This window comes from Bombina bombina, chromosome 7 (assembly GCF_027579735.1).
Source record: "Bombina bombina isolate aBomBom1 chromosome 7, aBomBom1.pri, whole genome shotgun sequence".
NCBI classification, from domain to species: Eukaryota; Metazoa; Chordata; class Amphibia; order Anura; family Bombinatoridae; genus Bombina; species Bombina bombina.
The window spans coordinates 242,437,599-242,457,124 of NC_069505.1; the positions used below are offsets into that span (position 1 = coordinate 242,437,599).

General features: G+C 41.0%; 1 protein-coding gene across 1 annotated transcript in view; it reads left to right on the plus strand.

Moving 5' to 3' along the window:
* FRMD4B (FERM domain containing 4B) overlaps positions 1-19,526 on the plus strand; it is a 707,344-nt gene that overhangs the window by 250,898 nt on the left and 436,920 nt on the right. The gene's annotated exons all lie outside the window — the stretch shown is intronic.

The window sequence follows — 19,526 nt, forward strand, 5'->3', positions numbered from 1 at the left end:
AACAACAGGGGAACTTTCATTCATCAAACCTTACATTTCACTCGTTTTTTTATTTTATTTATTTATTGAGGAAAGTGCACATACATCAATCAGGTAATCTATGCCAGTTATCGGTAGGATGAAATTGTACAATGGCTTATCGAAACACATAACATTGTTTACGGAAACTTTCCTATATTTGTCTTTTATATAACAATTTAAATCTAACTTAAATAACATTAACCCTGTTCACTTATGCCTTAAAAAAGCAAGAGTCTGTGAGTCCGTGTATACTGGAGCTCTTTCCTTGCAGCTATGAATTAAGAGTCATGTGGTATCTTGAGGCAAGTGCATACAATCCATTCCCAAAGAGTACGCGGAGCATATCCCATTAGAGGGGAAGCAAGAAGAATACCGGTGGGGGAGAAGGGGAAAAAGAGAAAGGAGGGGAGAGGGTAGTCGTAGGAGATGGAGGGGGAGGAGGAAGATCACTCTTTATTATAGTTGTAAGATAGAAAAAATTGTTACGATGCATGTATTAATTTCTCCCATAAAAATGTAATTTCTGGGGAAAAGGAGAAGACATTATATTTCAAATGACCGTATTCTTCTAGGTCTAAAAGTTCAGACACTATAACTATCCATGCTGTTTTAGACCGGGACAGGGGGGGACTTCCAATGCCTGGCTATTAATGATTTGGCCGCATTCAGACATATTTGCATAAGGCGGAGGCGTAATTTACAATTAACCGTAGGTAGGTCATTGAGCAATGCTATTCTTGGAGTCAAAGCCACCTCTCTCAGAATATGTGTACAGAGATATAGCTCTATTGTTTTCCGTAGAGGGGTGATAATGGGGCAATGCCACCAAATTTGTAGCAGGGAGCCGTGGTCTCTGCAGCCTCTCCAGCAAAGCCGGGAGGCTCCTGGGTAAATAGAGTGTAGCCTTGTGGGGGGTAGGTACCATCTCATAAGTACTTTGTAGTTAAGTTCTAATATTTGTGGGGAAGCTGAGGATTTGCTTGTATTGTGGAAATTTTTCGATTTGTCAATGGTCACGTGAAGGTCTAGCTGCCATTTGGTATGAGTACTAAAAAGATTTTCCATCAACAAAGAAAGCCTTACGCAAAACTAAACTGTCCTGAAAAAGAAGTTACTTTTATTTCTGCTAAAAAGAAAATGTCACGTCAGCACAGTTCTGACATTTCCATGCCTGCTAAGCAGTGCAACACTATGCAAGTCTTTGACACAGATTCCGAATCTGAATTTCCCAGAACTGTAAAACGTTCTTGTAATCTTAAACTTCCTCTAGAATCAGATTCAGACTCTCCCTCTGAATCTAATTAAAAAAAAAATTACGGCTAGATTACGAGTTTTGTGTTATAGTGAAAAAGCAGCGTTATCAGGTTATAACGCTACTTTTTCACTACCACTGGTATTACGAGTGTTGCAGATTTAGGGGCACCGCACACTTTTTTGGCCTTATCGCAAATCAACTTACACAAATTGCGTATAGTCTTTTTTCAATGGGATTGTAATAGTGCCAGTATTACAAGCTTGTTCTGGGAGGCCAAAAAGTGAGCGGTACACCCTATCCCGTCAAGATTCGTAAAGCATTCTAAAGTCAGTAGTTATGAGTTTTACACTACAAAGCTGTAGCATAAAACTCATAACTAAAGTGTTACAAAGTACACTAACACCCATAAACTACCTATTAACCCCTAAACCGAGGCCCTCCCGCATCACAAACACTAAAATAAAATTATTAACCCCTAATCTGCCGCTCCGGACATCGCCGCCACTATAATAAACATATTAACCCCTATACCGCCGTACTCCCGCATCTCAAACACTAGTTAAATATTATTAAACCCTAATCTGCCACCCCCAATGTTGCCGCCACCTAGATAAATTTATTAACCCCTAATCTGCCGCTCCCGACATCGCCGCCACTAGAATAAACATATTAACCCCTAAACCGTCGCACTCCTGCATCGCAAACACTAGTTAAATATCATTAACCCCTAATCTGCTGTTCCTAACATCGCTGCCACCTATCTACATTTATTAACCCCTAATCTGCCGCCCCCAACGTCGCCGCCACTATACTAAAGTTATTAACCCCTAACCCTAAGTCTAACCCTAACCCCCCTAACTTAAATATAATTAAAATAAATCTAAATAAACTTACTATTAATAACTAAATAATTCCTATTTAAAACTAAATACCTATAAAATAAACCCTAAGCTAGCTACAATATAACTAATAGTTACATTGTATCTAGTTTAGGGTTTATTTTTATTTTACAGGCAAGTTTGTATTTATTTTAACTAGGTAGAATAGTTACTAAATAGTTATTAACTATTTAATAACTACCTACCTAGCTAAAATAAAGACAAATTTACCTGTAAAATAAAACCTAACCTGCCTTACAATAAAACCTAACCTAACCCTACAATTAAATAAATTCCCTAAATTAAACACAATTAACTAAATTCAATACAATTAGCTAAATTACAGAAAATAAAAAACAAATTACAAGATCTTTAAACTAATTACACCTAATCTAATAGCCCTATCAAAATAAAAAAAGCCTACCCAAAATAAAAAAAAACCTAGCCTAAACTAAACTACCAATAGCCCTTAAAAGGGCCTTTTGCGGGGCATTGCCCCAAAGAAATCAGCTCTTTTATCTGTCAAAAAAAATACAAACAACCACCCTGTGATGAGAGTGGGAAGTGACATAACCAGATTGGGGGCGGGGCTTAGGTCAATTTGTCTGTGTCGCAGTTAGTTAGTGAGATCAATGCTACCAGATGTATGTTCCCATGCTCTACAATAAAATAGAGTTGTACCATCCTTGCTGTGTCCTGCATGTGTCCTGCATCTCATGACATGGTGTCAGAAGTTCTTGCCTGCGCTTCTGTTTCCTGATCGATGATGATGTCAAAGTTTACCCCACCTGAGCGTTTTGACTTCTCTCAGCCTGCAGCTTGGCCCACATGGCGTCAGCGGTTTCAGCGCTTCAGGATTGCTTCCAAGCTGGACAAGGAGAGTGGTGAAATACAAGTTAATTCTCTTTTATACTCTATGGGGAAAGATGTGGAGCCAGTGTTCAATGCTTTTACTTTCCAAGAAGGGGAAGAATTTGACTTTGAAATAGTTATGAATAAACTCAGTGCCCACTTTGTGCCCAAAAGAAATGTGATTCATGAGAGGGCTTGTTTTCACAAACGTGCTCAGCGTGTGGGAGAATCTGTGGAGTCATTTGTGCGCAGCCTGTATGAACTAGCTGAATTCCGTGAGTTTGGTGTTGCTAAAGAAGAGCAAATCAGAGACAGAATAGTTATTGGAATTGCAGATGCTGAAGTCTCACTGAAGCTATAGTTAGAGTATGATTTAACATTAGATGAGGCTATTAGGATCGCCCGCCAGAGTGAATTGGTGAAAAAGCAAAGTGCTGATCTGAGGTCTGAGAGTATTGTGGATGAAGTGCAGCAGTTCAGGAGAGCTCCCCGTGAAAGGCACAGTGTGAGCGGTAGACCTAGGGCAACAGATAGGCCCAGAAGTGGATGGGTGCAGCATGCCCGATGTACACGGTGCAACCGTGCCCATGATCAGAGTGTCATATGCCCTGCTAAAGATAAAAGATGTAGAAAATGTAACAGGATGGGCCATTTTGAAGTGGTGTGTAAGACTGAATATATTAAGGAGATGCAGGTGGATAGCAACCAGGAGGGTCAAGAAGTGTCCTTTGTGGGGTCTGTTGTTGAACGGCCGGGTTCAGAAGATGATTGGAGGGTTACCCTTACTGTATTGGGAGCCAAAGCTGCCTTTAAGATTGACAAAGGAGCAGACATCACTGTAATGTCTCTTGCAGCGTTCATAAAATTGCCTTGACAGCCCCAGCTGGCAAAAGTTACAACAAAAGTCCATAGTCCTGGTGGCCGCATTGATTGTGCGGGGAAATTTCTTGCCAGCTGCGAGTAAAAGCAGAGGAAATTCACCATGTGGGTGCATGTGATTAGAGGTCAGTGTGTTAACAACTTATTGAGCAGAAAAGCAGCCTGTGGTTTAGGCCTAGTGGCCAGAGTAAATGAGATCTCAGAAGATATGTTTGGTGAATTGGGCCTACTGAATTGCAACCCAGTCCGTATATCACTTAAAGGTGACGCAGTTCCATGCAGCATTACCACTCCCCGTAGAATTCCGTTCCTGCTCATGCCTCAAGTGGAGAAGGAGCTTCTGCATATGAAGAATATGGGGGTTATTGAAGAGGTTGTTGAAGCAACTGACTGGTGTGCCCCCATTGTGCCTGTTGCGAAGAAAAACGGGAAGGTACACAGCTGCGTAGACTTGAAAAGGCTGAACGAGGCAGTGAAGAGAGAGATATGTGCTGCCAACACTTGAAGACATAGCTCCGAAATTGGTGGGGGCAAAGTTCTTCTCTACATTGGATGCTTCTAGCGGCTTCTGGCAGATACCTCTAGATCCAAAGTGCCGCAAACTGACTACTTCATTACACCAGTAGGTCGGTTTTGTTTTTGCAGACTCCCCTTCGGGATATCCTCTGCTCCTGAAATCTTCCAAAGAGAAATGAGTTCTCTCCTAAGAGACCACGTGGGCACGGCAGTCGTCATGGAGGAACATGATCAGCGATTGAGCTGTGTGCTGCACACTATCAGAGAGTCCGGGCTGAAGCTAAACAAAGAGAAATGCCATTTTGGGAAAGCTGAGTTATGTTACTTTGGGCATATCATCAATGGGGATGGCATCAAGCCAGACCCCGAGAAAATTTGTGCTATTGAACAGATGAAAAATCCTTCTGATGTACATGAGCTGAGACAAATATTGGGCCTTGTAAATTATGTGGGCAGGTTCCTTCCAGATTTATGCACAATACTACACCCTATCACAGAGTTGCTAAAGAAAGATGTTTCCTGGGTCTTGGGACCTTCACAGGAAGAATCTTTTATGCAGGTCAAGTCCCTGCTGGGGTCTGCCCCAGTGTTGGGGTTCTACGACCCTTCCAAAAAGACTGTGGTTAGCGCTGATGCAAGCAGTTATGGGTTAGGGGCCGCCTTCCTGCAGCTGAATGAAAACAGCCCATCGCCTACTGTTCCCGTACACTGACGGCTGCTGGGTCAAAATACGCCCAAATTGAGAAAGAGTGCCTGGCTGCAGTTTGGGCCTGTGATCGCTTTCAGCGTTACCTAGTGGGTTTAGATAAATTTAGTCTGGAGACTGATCATAAACCACTAGTCCCTCTAATCAATTCCTATGATATTGACAAAACACCCCTAATATGCCAGAGACTTCTAATGAGGGTGCTCAGATTCAACGTTCAGGCAGTGCATGTGCCAGGGAAACAACTGGTTGTGGCAAATACACTATCCAGGCTCCTGCTGGCTGCTGCTGAAGAGTCTTTAACGGAATCAGATGTGAAGGTGTATGTGGATTCAGTTCTGGCCTCCAAATCCATTTCTTCAGGGAAGCTAGAACAAATAAAGAAAGAGATATATTTAGATACAGACCTTTAAGAAGTTATAAAGTACATAAAAGAAGGTTGGCCCGAGAGTCGGGCAGCCTGGATGTCTTTAAGTTCTTACCATTCAGAAAGGTCGCAGCTCACGGAGCTGGATGGGTTGGTGCTGTTCCAGGACCGCATTGTTCTTCCTGTTAGCATGCGGCAAGAAATATTAAACAGGATTCGTGATGGCCACTTAGGCATTACGAAGTGCAGAGAAAGGGCAGCTATGGCTGTATGGTGGCCTGGAATCCGTTCCAACATTGCAAGCCATGTGTCTAAATGTGCCTTTTGCCGGGAACGCCGGCCTACTCAGAGAAGGGAGCCATTGATTTCTACTCCGCTGCCTGCAGGCCCGTGGCAGAAAATAGCTGCTGATTTGTGCGAACTGTACGGGAAAAAGTTCTTAGTCGTGATCGACTACTATTCCAGGTATTTGGAAATTGCACCTTTGTATGAATTAACAAGTCAAGCCATTATCACTCGTCTCAAGAGCTTGTTCGCCCGGTAGGGCATACCAATGGAGCTGGTGAGTGATAATGGAATGCAGTTCGCTTCCACATAGTTCAGTTCTTTCAGCAGGGAATATGATTTTATACATTCCACGTCAAGTCCACATTATACTCAGGCCAACGGAATGGGTGAAAGGGCAGTTCAAACAACAAAATTAATTTTGAAGCAATCTGAGCCTACCTGGCCCTCTTGCCCTATAGGGCGACTCCCATTCAAGCCATGGGGTTTAGCCTGGCACAGCTGATGCTAGGATGTCAGATTCACACCACCTTACACTCTGTGGGTGTCTTCCAGCCAACTCGCTCTATTCTTCGGGATGAAGTCCTTAGGAGGGATGAAGAGGCAAAAAGGGGCTAATGTGAGGCCCTTGCAGGAGCTGAATGCGGGGCAAAGTGTCAGAATTAAACTGGATGATGAGAAGAAATGGAAGACGCCTGCTTCGGTAATTGGACACTCTCCAGAACCAAGGTCTTATGTAGTCCTTACTGATGGAGGGACAGTTACACGCCGTAACCGAAAACATCTTCAGCCTGTACCTGAGAGTTTGGAACTGGATGCCTCAGTACCACCGCCGGTGGGATCCCCTGTTTTAAAAGGGGTGCCTTCCCCTCAGCAAGATCACAGCGGGGATATGTCTTTGCCTCCAGCGGACTCTCAATCACCTTCTTCTGTATCAGAGGACAGTTCATGTAGAGTTACATCAAGCGGAAGAGTGGTGAAACTTCCGGCCCGATATCGGGATTAACTTTAGTTAGAACAGTGACCGGAAGTATGGGCAGAATAATCCCATGGTCACTGTGGACTAGGGTAGTCTACCCCGATGTTCAAGTCAGGATGTAATTCATGTTGTTTATATTTTCTGTAACATGTTATATACTATACAAAACTGTTGTTGTATACCTTGTTATTTGTTATATTCAAATGAAAAATTTTTTTGCATGCTTTGCCCTCTGAAAATGGGGAAGATGTGATGAGAGTGGGAAGTGACGTCACCAGAATGGGGGCGGGGCTTAGGTCCATTTGTCTGTGTCGCAGTTAGTTAGTGAGATCAATGCTACCAGATGTATGCTCCCATGCTCTACAATAAAATAGAGTTGTACCATCCTTACTGTGTCCTGCATGTGTACTGCATCTCATGACACACCCCAACAGTAAAACCCACCACCCACACAACCAACCCCCCAAATAAAATCCTAAATAAAAAAACCTAATCTCCCATTGCCCTGAAAAGGGCATTTGGATGGGCATTACCCTTAAAAGGGCATTTAGCACTATTGCAGCCCAAACCCGTGATCTAAAAATAAAACCCACCCAATACACCTTTAAAAAATCCTAACACTAACCCCCGAAGATCCACTTACAGTTTTGAAGAACCAACATCCATCCTCAACGAAGCTGGATGAAGTCTTCATCCAAGCGGCAAGAAGTCCTCAACAAAGCCGGCAGAAATGGTCCTCCAGACGGGCAGAAGTCTTCACCCAGACGGCATCTTCTATCTTCATCCTTCCGACGTGGAGCGGCTCCATCTTCAAGACATCCAGCACGGAGCATCCTCTTCAATCGACGGCTTCTTCTACAATGAAGGTTCCTTTAAATGACGTCTTCCAAGATGGCGGCCCTTAGATTCCGATTGGCTGATAGAATTCTATCAGCCAATCGGAATTAAGGTTGAAAAAAATGTATAGATATATATTTTACGCCCCCAAAAAACAATATATATATATATATACGTTGATTGGAGTAGCCGTGTTAGTCCAGAAATTTAGATACCAAAATAACAAGAGTATTGCATTGAGCAATGATACTTTTTTTATTGGACTAACTATACATTTATAAGATGACAAGCTTTCGGAAGAATGTCTTCCTTTTTCAAGTCTGAAGCAATACTGACCAATTTGATGGAATTTACAGATTATATCTTAAAACATAGGATGGCTAGAAAGACAGAAAGTGTTACAGAGGTCTGAATGCAGGGGGAGGAGGGGTTGTCGTAAAAATCTCTGCAAACTATGTCAACACATTTGTGAAGGCAGCACAGCTAATCACAAGAGTAAATCCTATAACATTAGAGGGGCATATTCATGTATATCTGCAAATGTGGTATACATGATACATTGCACTGCATGTGAAGTGGGATGTTATATTGGAGAAACAAGCCAAAAACGGCACCTTCGGATGAACTTACACAGACACTCAATCAAAAACCACTGTGAAACAAAATACTGTACCCCTGTTGGTCACCATTTCACCCAACCTGACCACTCCATCCAAAACCTCAAAATCAAGATTCTCAGAGGCAACTTTAAAAACACCATGGAAAGAAAAACCTTTGAAATGAAAATGATTGACAGGTAGGACGGCCAGTGGACTAGAGGTTTCTGGATTCCATCCAATCAGATAAGAGGTGTGTTAGGACATCAAGCACACCCACCTCCTACGTCAATTAATCTCATTACTGATCAGCCTGACACTGTGAGTAAAGTGGCGGAACGCCATTATTTTGGCGAGTTGCTCTGAGAGGTATACCTCAGGACTTTTTATATGCTAGCTAGCTATATCTCTTGGGGACTGTGAGAGTTGTATGGAAGCGATGTGCAGCCTGATGGTTGTAGTTCAGCTTCAGAAGTCGATACTGAACTGTGCAATTTAATATTATCATTTGTAATGAGCCCTTCCTGTTATATGCTCACATTTTAATTTTTTTAATTTTGTAATGTATAATTTTGTGTATATCTGTTCTAAGGTCTTTAGGCCTAATCCAGTCATCAGCATATTTTTTATAGGAATCTAATTAAAATTTAGATAACTGTGTGCAATTTTCCTTCTTTTAAAGTGACAGTAATATGTGTCACTTTATTTTCTTATCTATAGCTTTAGTTTATATTAAAATTTTAAGGATTTGCACCATTTTTATCCTTTAAGTGGTATTATCTCCTCCCTCTTAAATATGTATAATTGTGAATTTTATAAGGAGTTTATTGGAGGATTCTACTCTCCTTTGCTAGAAGTAGAGGAGACTACTTATCAAATAACTTACATATACTGTATTAGGTATATGTATATATGCTTCTGACTGGTTTTTGCTCTGGATCTTGTAACATGGCGTTCACTCTCTCTGATGACCTTTGGGAGGCAGAGCTAAAGGACTCCTTGGCTAATAATAATGAGGTTAACACAGATAATGAAGAAGAACAAAATGTCTATAGTGCCCTTAGGAAATATAGATATTACCTAAATAGACAGTTAAAAATCAAGGCAGAAAATGCCAGTTTGGCTAACTATATAGAGAAAAAGATTGTGCCTAGAGGCCTCAGGTTATCACTAGACCCAGGTTCAAATACAAGGGAAAATGAGGAGGGTGATTCATTTCTTGAGGAATGGAATGGGAAGTTATCCTCATGCTCCCTAGATTTAATGGATATGATGATCAGGAGAAATGAAAAGAGGCTTGAAAAAGTGAAGACTGAGGCAGAGAAAGCTCTGGAAAGGGTTAATAAGTTTGAAGGAGATAGTAACTTTGAAAAACTTAATGGGGAGACCAGCTCCAACATAGCAAGATTAAAAACTGAAATCAAAACTAGGAAATGTCGAAAATTTAGGAGAGATCAGGATGACTATAAAAAAAAAAATATATATCTATATAAATCACAGAAAGGATCATATGATTCGGGCACTGATGCCTCAGACTCTGAATTAGGTACCTCCCAAAAAAACTCTTCTGGTTTAAGCCCAGAGGGAGAAGGAGGAGGAGAAGGAGAGGGGGGGCGAAGTAAAAGAGAAATCTGGGTTACCAATGAGGGAGAGATACTATCAGACAAGACAGATGAGAGGAAGGGGAGAACAGTATGGCCAGTACAGAGGGAGACCCCGAACGAGGGGTACACGCAGGGGCTATTAGAAAATCCAAAGGATGACGGAATTACAGATTTTGAATCTATCATCATTCCCTCTAAATTTAGCTCATGTTGATCTACTTAAAAAAGGCTTATCTTTCTGCCCTACGGCGGAATTAGATAAATTTGAGGTAATTAAAGATCTCCACCTTTTTGCCAGAAAAATTGTCTTATCCCAAATTATATAGAACCCAGATCACAATGCCTGTAATATGACGTTAAGTGATGAAGAAGCGATTCAGACTCTTGAGTCTCTCCTCGCTAAGACTGAGCGAGGGGGGACTCAAGACTCCTCAGTCAAAGAAGAGATTAGACTTTTTAAACCTAAGTCCACATATATGCCAAGTCTTGCAGTGGTTCCATCTGTCAATATCTTTGTTAGGCAAGTTGAAAAGGAGATTGAATCTCTTAAAGAAGTACCGAGATGTGACAATTTGGAACCACGTGAGAGAGGAACTCTTAAGGATTTAAGTACCGCCAAAGGGCTGGTGATAAAGCCGGCGGATAAAGGCGGTAACTTGGTCCTAATGGATGAATGCCTCTATATGAATGAGGTGAAATGCCAACTAAATGATAAGCTCCAATATGAGAAACTAGACGCAAACCCACTGGTAAAAATACAGAATTATTTGTTCAAATTATTGAACAATGAAAAGAGTAGAGGTTTAATTACATCTAAAGAATTTCTCTTTCTGTATCCTGAACATCCAGTGATGCCAGTATTTTATGTTTTGCCAAAATTGCATAAAAACATAAAATGCCCCCCCCAGGTAGACATATAGTGTCTGGGATTGGGAGTGTCACCGAAAGAATTGGTGAATATGTGGATCAACATCTACGTCCATTTTTGGTGACGCTCCCTTCCTATGTAAAAGACACTCCTGAAGAGATTGGAAGGCATTAGCGTAAATAGAACCACTATTCTGGCATCACTGGATGTAGAGAGTTTATACTCGTCTATCCCTCATATGGTAGGTTTGAAGGCTGCTGAAAATTTCTTGAACTCTAGAGGTCCAGAGCTCAAAGAACATACTGACTTTGTAGTATCATTGTTGAGATTTATTTTGGAGAATAACGTGTTTGTTCATGTTTGATGGTAAGATATACCATCAGCTTAGAGTTACAGCAATTGGGGCAGTATGTGCCCCTACCTATGCCTGTCTCCATTTGGGATCTTGAGAGATGGATGAGGTCTTTGAGAACTACAGTGATATAGCTGATGAACATATCCAGATGTGGATACGATATGTGGATGATGTGTTCATCCTATGGGATGGCACATCAGATAAGGTTTAAGATTTTGTTTCTGTCTTAAATTGAAACAAAAGAAATATATTCTTGACTTTTGAAACCGGTGAGATATCCCTTGCATTTCTGGATTTAACTATCAAAATAGAAGGACAGGATATTGTTACTGAAAACTTTAGGAAAGAGAATGCGACTAACAGTGTCCTGCATGCGGGAAGTGGCCATTCGGAACATCTCAAAAGGGGTATTCCATATGGCCAATTCCTGCGTTTAAGAAGAAATTGCTCTTCCCTTTCTAAATTCGAATTCCATGCATCCCTAATGAAAGAGCGCTTTCTAAAGAGAGGCTATTCTAAAAATTGTGTGAAAAGAGCCTTTTGGAAAGCCAGGAATATGTCAAGGGATGATATTTTATATAAAAAGAAAGTTAAACCTGTTCAGAGCCAAATGAGGTTCATAACTCAATTTAACAAGCAATAGGAAGATGTAAGAGCCATTATGAGGAGGAACTGGCACCTTCTCACAATGGATGAAAAGGTAGGAGAAGTGGTAGGGATAGAACCAGCGATGGTGGCAAGAAAGGCCCTGAGTTTAAAGGATAAATTGGTAAGAAGTTTGTGAGAGGACCCTCAGACTCTGTCTGACTGGCTTCAAAAAATAAAGGAATAAAGGGAAGTTTCCCCTGTGGCCACTGTGTTTATTGCTGCCATATGGACAGCACAATTTTTTTTACAGTGGATGGGGTGAAACTATATGACACAATTGCAACTCCGTTGGGGTTATATATCTTTTGCGGTGTTCGTGCTCGGTCTTCTATGTTGGCAAAACATATTGTGAAAGAGAGGGATACAAATGTTGCAAGGCATTTTGACCATTTTCATTGTAGCGATGCACAATCTTTGAAGTTTGTAGTAATTGACAAAGGAATCTCCTCAGGTAGAGGGGGGGGGATAATAATAAAATACTACTTCAGAAGGAGGCCAAGTGGATCTTCAGATTGAAGACAAGACTTCCAATTGGTCTAAATGATAAATTAGAGTATGCTAGTTTTTTGTAATATATGTGTAAAAAAACAGTCTTCTTTATCATTTATAAATTTAAGTAAAGCATATCTCCTTCTAAGCAAAATAACCTCTTTCTTTCTCTCCCATTTTTTTCTGTTAGATTTTGTCTTAGAACACTTTTTAGCTGAAATGTGTACTTAGATGTTTAGATACTCTGTTTTGTGAGAGTGAATGCCATGTAAAAAAAGGATCTGCACATAAATGTAATACATAATAGCAGAATTGGCATAAAAATGTTTACACTAGGAATTATGTGTTAACAACGTTGCTTTAAAATACTGCAGTTGTTTAAATGGGCAGTCTCTATAGAAGTTATCTCTTAAGATGGTATAGTCCCCTTAAGGATTTCTAATGAGTGATCACCTGAGCACAGACAGGTGCTATAAAAAGAGGTGTTTCTGGATCTTTAATTATGCCCTGACGAAGCCCCTGACACACAGGAGAGTTGTGGGGGTGAAACGCTCTAGACGTTGGCACTTTGTGTGTTTTTCCATTAGCTAACACAAGGCTTATGAATTTCCATTTGTGACCGTATTTGGAAGAGGAGAATTTGTTACAAAGTGTTGGTGAACTTTCAGTTTATTTTGCTGGTGGGAGGAGCTTCAGGACATCCACGGAGTGCCTTGTATGGGCTGGATCGGATATACACCACGGAGCAATTTGACACAGAACTGTGTTCTTTTGGAAGTTCTTGTTCAGTCCGCTCTTAGGCTGACAAACTACGCTACATTATACTTTAAAGCTCATCCAGTGATTGACAGGTAGGACGGCCTGTGGCATAGAGGTTTCTGGATTCCATCCAATCAGATAAGAGGTGTGTTAGGACATCAAGCACACCCACCTCCTACGTCATTTAATCTCATTACTGATCAGCCTGACACTGTGAGTAAAGTGGCGGAACGCCATTATTTTGGCGTGTTGCTCTGAGAGGTATACCTCTGGACTTTTTATATGCTAGCTAGCTATATCTCTTGGGGACTGTGAGAGTTGTACGGAAGCGATGTGCAGCCTGATGGTTGTAGTTCAGCTTCAGAAGTCGATACTGAACTGTGTAATTTAATATTATCATTTGTAATGAGCCCTTCCATGTTATATGCTCACATTTTAATTTTTGTAATTTTGTAATGTATAATTTTGTGTATATCTGTTCTAAGGTCTTTAGGCCTAATCCAGTCATCAGCATATTTTCTATAGGAATCTAATTAAAATTTATATTTTCCTAAGAGATAACTGTGTTCAGTTTTCCTTCTTTTAAAGTGACAGTGATATGTGTCACTTTATTTTCTTATCTATAGCTTCAGTTTATATTTAAATTTTAAGGATTTGCACCATTTTTATCCTTTAAGTGGTATTATCTCCTCCCTCTTAAATATATATATATATATACATATATATATATATACACACACACACACACACACACACAGAGAAGTGTGCCTAGAGGGATATGGCTGCACCTCACTGATGAGGCCCACAATAGGCCGAAGCGTACGTCTGGGGTTTTGCTGTTTCTCTCGTTCAGGGAGAGATTGCCTGGTATTTCGGGGCTGGACTGTACTGTGAAGTCAGGATCAGACTAATATGCTTCAGGAGAGTTCTTCTCTGTAAAAGGCACATATTGAGCAAAAAGAGTCACCACTTACACCCCCAAGAGTAAACAACTGAGGAAGTCGGTATAAAAACATTGGTCCCTCCTTGAATCAGATCCAACTCTTCCATTTCCAGGAAAGAAACCACCACGAATGGTGTACCGAAGAGCGGATAATCTGAGGGATTTGTTGGTAAACAAGGATCCAAGTGCATGCTACAGCAAAGATACATGGTTAAAAACCTCAAAGAATGGCTGCTATACATGTGGGAGCTGTATAACGTGTAACAGCATGATAAGGGGGCAAACATTCCAACACCCCCATACCAATAAACGTTACACCATTTGCCACAGGTTAACATGCACAAGTACACACGTCGTGTACATGTTAATCTGTCCGTGCTCCTTGGTCTATATTGGAAAGACGGCGACAAGCTTCAGGATGGCCAACCATCGCTGTGCTATCCGGGAAGCCATCAACAAGGGGGATTCAGATCAACCGGTGGCACGCCACTTCGTCAGACACAACCATGGTGTCTCAAGTCTTAGATCAATGTTAATCGACCATGTCCCCCCTACTGGTGAGAGGTGGCAATAGAGCCAAAAGGCTTCTGCAGATTGAAACCAAGTGGATCCACACTTTGGACATCCTGATAACGAAAGGTTTGAATACCTTCCTGGACTTTGCACCATTCTACACCAAATGATTAATAACTGGACGTAAGAATTTCAAGACAGTACAGTATCGCACATAGGGATCCACATGGATGTACGCTCTAGTGGGTACCCACGGGTTTCTACCTATACTCTCGGAGACACTAAGAGGATATAAGAGTGATATGGGATTGTGTGATTTTTTTCATTAATAATAACTGATTTAGGACCCATATCATACTGGATGGTTGTTCTGTTTAAATGCAGTTGCCAATATTTGTTTCCATATGTCTTTTTTTGATATGTGTTGAATATGATTTTAATAATTTTATTGGTAACAACTATTGTCTTTGTGGGGGATGATACCAGTGCTCTATGAGAGTGCTTGGGGATCATTGCTGATAATGCTATGCCAGGTGTGGCTGTGATCCACATACACTATTATATAGTCACGAATATACGATGCTTTGTTTGTTTATGCCTATGACATTTGTATTATGCTATAACCTAGGTATGCTGTGCAAACTTACATATGGAATATAATTCCACCATGACTATATGACACTTGGGTTATTGCATATGCCAAGCACTGATTGCACTTGTACAATCCCCACATAGGATGATAGGAGTAGGTTTTACCTACGTGTACACGTTACCATGGTAATGGAATGAAAGCCAATTGGCGATGACGTATCACGCCGCTGCTATTGCGTGATGACATCACCAGGATCCCGTACGACGGAATTGAAGATTTTAATGGGTGATTTGGAAACATATAAGACAGGTGGAGGTATGTAATGTTAGATGCTTTTTTGGGTCCGTGATTTGGGGTTCAATTTTGACATTTGACAAAGGTGTGACTGCACACCGAAACGTTATGTCGTTCTTAATATGACAAATTAAATGTTAACTTTTAACGAAGACCAGTGAGTGCCTTTTTTCTTTTCGAACTTTGGATATGCTTTAAATGTGCACCCTGGCAGCTGAAAAAAATCGTAAGATTGTGCTCATCTGCTTTTGGGGATTTACTCTATATATATTTTTATATATATATATATATATATATATATATATATATAAAAAAGAATAAATAGTACATATTTTGCTATGTGGAAGAACAATGTAATTTGAAATATTCATATTTCATGCTGGGTTAGCGCACTTGGTTAAACACGATCAGTTTTGTGCACGATTATGGGTGTTTTCCCACTTTTTGTGCTCCATTGAAGTCTATGGGGGAATACATTAAAGTGAATGTAAAGTTCAGCGTACTCGCTCACGTCATAGAATGAGGCAGACTTTCATTCATCAAATTTGTACTAAATATTGATATTCTCAGATTTTTACCTTTTAATGCTATAACGATAAGCGCCGTTCCTCCGCCTGCCAAATTGCTCAATTGATTGACAGATGACGAATCTGCAATCCACTAATCATTGTTTCCCGTCCAGGGCATTCAGCCCCTTTGCACAAACATCATGGCCCTGGAGGGGAAACAACGATTTGTGGATTGCAGATTCGTCATCTGTCAATCAATTGAGCAATATGGCGGGCTTAGGAACGGCGCTTATCGTTATAGCATTAAAAGGTAAAAATCTGAGAATAACAATATATAGTACAAATTTGATGAATGAAAATCTGTCTAATTTTTTTAATTCTATCCTATGACGTTGGCGAGTACGCTCAACTATACATTCACTTTAAAGCAGTCGCAAAATTCTAAGTTTCCCTTTTTGTGCCTGTCGAGTTAGCGCTCATGCGTAGACTTTTACTCTTTTAGACTCAGCACGCAAGAATGAGCACGTATTTGCGCTCCACTTGTAATTTAGCTCTTAACAGAATAAGAATATGCACTTCTGTAACAGATTTGTGTGATAATGTGACCAGAGTGTATCCTTTTCCCTCCATTTGCGTTTCCAGAATTGAGTGTAACAAGAGCTAATCTTTGTAGCCATAACAAATGAATTGTGTTCTAGTTAGTAGCAATAAATAATACTTCAGTCCTCGTCTGCTATCGCTGTACAACAGATGGGAGTGTGATAGTTCATCACATCAGGCTGGGCTTGTGCCACCTGTAGTGCGCTTTAAATATTCACGTGTCATGTGGATAAATTCAAGGGTGTGAGAGCAGGGGAACACCAGATATTTGTTAACTGGTGGCAAAATGGGTAGAGGGTCCTGCCAAGAGTTGCACTGTTGTAGTCGGCTCTTATGAAGGTGAACTACAAACATCTGGGCTCATAGGCTTACATGCTATGGAGTATAAGGGGATAGCAGTGGAGATAGGAAGGGAGCACTTGAAGCTTTAAAACTAGGGGAGATTCTTGTGGAGCGAGGCAGAGAGTTTCATAAGATGGGAGCCAGTCTGGAGAAGTCCTGTAAATGGAAATGTGTGGAGGTAACAAGAGAGGAGGAGAGGAGGAGATCATGAACGGAGCGAAGGGGTCGGGAGGGAGAGTATATGGAGACAAGGTCTGAGATGTAGGGGGGAACAATGCAATTAAAGGCTTTGTGTGTCAGAGTGAGAATTTTGTGTTTAATCATGGAGGCAAGAGGAAGCCAGTGAAGGGATTGGCAGAGAGGTGCGACAGATGAAGAGCGACGTTTAAGGAAGATGAGCCTGGCAGAGGCATTCATTATGGAATGTAAAGGAGCTAGGCGGCAGCTAGGGAGACCAGAGATGATAGAGTTGCAGTAGTCGAGGAGGGAAAGGATGAGAGAGTGGATTAAAATCTTAGTTGTGTCTTGTGTAAGGAAATGTCTGATTTTAGCAATGTTTTTAAGGTGGAAGCGGCAGGCTTTAGCCAAGGACTGATTGTGAGGAGTGAAAGAAAGATCTGAGTCAAGTGTGACCCCAGACATCAGGCATGTGAGGTTGGGGTAATGATGGAGTTATCAACAGTTATAGAGACATGGGGTGGGCAGATTTTTGAAGAAGGGGGGAAAATAAGGAGCTCAGTTTTGGAGAAATTTAGCCTGAGGTAGTGAGAGGACATCCAAGATGAGATATGAGAGAGACAGTTAGTGACACGGGTTAGCAAGGAAGGAGATAGTTCTGGTGCAGAGAGGTAGATTTGGGTATCATCGGCATACAGATGATAGTGAAACCTGTGGGACTTTATTAAGGAACCTAATGAGGAAGTGTAGATTGAGAAGAGAAGGGGACTGAGGACAGAGCCTTGTGGTACCCCAACAGAAAGAGGTAACGGGGCAGAGGATGCCCCAAAAAAGGCTACACTAAAGGTACGGTTAGACAGATAGGAAGAGAACCAAGATAGAGCCGTGTCGCAGATGCCGAAGGATTGGAGGGTATTGAGCATTCCACCTTAAAAACATTGCTAAAATCAGACATTTCCTTACACAAGACACAACTAAGATTTTAATCCACTCTCTCATCCATTCCCGCCTCGACTACTGCAACTCCAATCCTCTCTGGTCTCCCTAGCTGCCACATAGCTCCATTACATTCCATAATGAATGCCTCTGCCAGGCTCATCTTCCTTAAACGTCGCTCTTCATCTGCCGCACCTCTCTGCCAATCCCTTCACTGGCTTCCTCTTGCCTCCAGGATTAAACACAACATTCTCACTCTGACTTATAAAGCCCTCAATTGCATTGCTCCCCCCTACATTTCAGACCTTGTCTCCAGATACTCTCCCTCCTGTCCCCTTCGCTCCACTCATGATCTTCTACTCTCCTCCTCTCTTGTTACCTCCTCACATTCCCGTTTACAAGATTTCTCCAGACTGGCTCCTATCTTATGGAACTCGCTCCACAAGACTCTCCCCTAGTTATAAAAGCTTCAAGTGCTCCCTGAAGACTCTACTATTCAGGGACGCTTACAACCTACACTAACCTTCCTATCTCCACTGATATCCCCTAAAACCCCATAGCATAGCATGTAAGCCTATGAGCCCAACTGTTTGTAGTCCACCTTCATAAGAGCCGACTACAACAGTGCAACTCTCGGCAGGACCCTCTACCTATTTGATCCCTGTAATTGTTTTTTTTTATATACCACCCATGTTCATAGCGCTGCGGAACCTGTTACAGCTCTACAATTACCTGATAATAATAATAATAATAAATGAGCAGAATGTTCCATACGGCCAGTGTATGTTTAATCTGATTTCCATTTGTTCCTGAAATTGTTTTTTGTTTTTACATAAACATACTACTCGATTTTGCTCTATGATGAATAAGAGCAGTAGTTAAAGGGACATTTCTTTCATAATTCAGACAGAGCATATTACTATTCAATTAACTTCTATTGTCTAATTTGCATTGTTCTCTTGGTAACCTTTGTTGAAAAACATAGCTAAGTAGGCTCAGGAGCAGCAATGTACTACTGGGAGCTAGCTGCTGATTTGTTACAGCACAGATGTGCCCTTTCTCATTGGCTAACCCAGTGTGTTCAGCTAGCTCCCAGTAGTGCATTGCTGCTCCTACAACAAAAAAATACCAAGAGACTGAAGCATATTTGATAATAGAAGTATATTAGAAAATTTTTAAAATTGTATCTGAACCTAGAAAGAAAAATGTGGGGTTTATTGTCCCTTTAAATGGACATGAAAGCAAAAAATAGGCTTTTATGATCCAGATTGAACATATCATTTTAAGCTACTTATATATTTGTTCTCAAATGTACTTATTATGTTGCTATCCTTTGTTGAAAAGCATCACATACGTTTCTTGTCATTGTCTCACCAGATGTGTTCAGTTAGATGATCCCAGTAGCACATTTATGGTCTGGAGCTGACTGTAACTGTGTGTTCAATGCCAAAGTTATATACAGTACAAGCAAAAAGCTTTCAATACATTTATTTTGTGTTTATGCCCCTTTAATAATCTCCCACCTTGTAACATCAATCTTCAGGGTTATTTAAAGAGACACAGGGGTCAAGATTGAAAAGTGCCTGAGTATATTTTAATGTTGAATAGAAGCATTCGCATTATGCTTGTTTATTACTGTGTCAGGAACATATGTACATATACTGCACGTGCCCAGTGCACATGCATTCTAACACTGTGCTTGCTCAGGACTCAGAGAAAACAAGAA